Here is a 1,358-nt window from a genome sequence, read left to right as displayed (position 1 = left end):
AATAAATTAAGAAAAAAAAAAAAAAAAAAAACCTCTTAAACCTGCCTCCCACAAAAAGATTCTGAGGTTCTGGTTCGCTGGGGCTGAAGGATCAGCTATGATTAACAAGACACCAGAGCTACTTTAGTGAAGGCTTTACTTTGCTGGGACATAGGTGCTGGTTGCTGGAGCTGAGAAGTTAGTGGTGATTGAGAAGAGACCAGCAAGCTGGGCAGTGGTGGCACATGCCTTTAATCCCAGGACTCGGGAAGCAGAGGCAGGCAGATCTCTGTGAGTTTGAGGCCAGTTTGGTCTACAGAGTGAGTTCCAGGACAGGCACCAAAGCTACACAGAGAAATCCTGTCTCAAAAAAAAAAAAAAAAAAAAAAAAGACCAGCAAGCCAGGTATGTTGGAGCATACCTTTAATCCCATCACTTGGGAGCCAGAGGCAAATGGATCTCTAAATTTGAGGCCAACCTGGTCTACAGAGTGAGTTCCGGGATTACACAAGGAACCCTGTCTCCAAAACAAAACAAAACAAAACAAAAACAATAAAGAGAGAAACCAGCATTGTTGTCTTCTGGGAAGTGTTCCCTAAAAGAACACTGAAGCTGTTTTGCAGAATGGCCAAGGTTGTGCCTTGCACTAGCAGCCAAACTTGGTTGTAGGAATCATCCAGGTGGTACTGGTTTTGAAGGTGTGATGGGCCATGGAGCACAGCTGAGGCCTGGCACTGTGAGAGGCCAGGAGAGGCCATTGGTGAAGGGACAGACTCAGCAGCAATCGAAAGCCCAGGATTGAAGGGCTCATGCAGAGAAGAGGCTTGCTACCATGAGGAGAGCCTAGGAGAGGCTATTGAGGAAAGTGCAGCCTAGTTGCAGCAGAAGACCCTGGCATTTTGGAGATGCCAGTACCACGGGATGACCACCCAGATCAGCAGCAGGAGTGGAGCCCGCCGGAGCTTAGATACAAGTTGTGTGTGTCGCAGAGGGTAGAGCAGAAGTGACCCAAGCCCTTGGAGGAGCCCAGAAGATTGAGTGAATCCCAGACATTGAATGTGGAGTTATTTGTACAATTGGAGTTTGTTTTGCTTCATTCAGGTTGTGACTCTGCCCTGGTTCTTCCCTCTTGAAGTGAGAAGGTATTTAATTTAATTTTGATGTTTACAGGAGCCCGCAGCTGGAAGACTTGGAATTTTTTTCTTTTTAGACTTAGAACTTTTAACAGAGATTTTGGATTTTTAAAGAGATTGGATATTTTGAAAAAACTGAAGGGCTTTTTTGTTTATTTGTTTGTTTAACAAACTAATTTATTTCTCAGAATTAAAACCCTCTTGATGAGAACTCAAGAACAATGGCAATGGGTTTTTGATCCTACT

The sequence above is a fragment of the Microtus ochrogaster genome, chromosome 6, assembly GCF_000317375.1.
Source record: "Microtus ochrogaster isolate Prairie Vole_2 chromosome 6, MicOch1.0, whole genome shotgun sequence".
In the NCBI taxonomy this organism is placed as follows: domain Eukaryota; kingdom Metazoa; phylum Chordata; class Mammalia; order Rodentia; family Cricetidae; genus Microtus; species Microtus ochrogaster.
The sequence above is the reverse complement of the archived record's forward strand: the minus strand, read 5'-3'. Positions refer to the sequence as shown.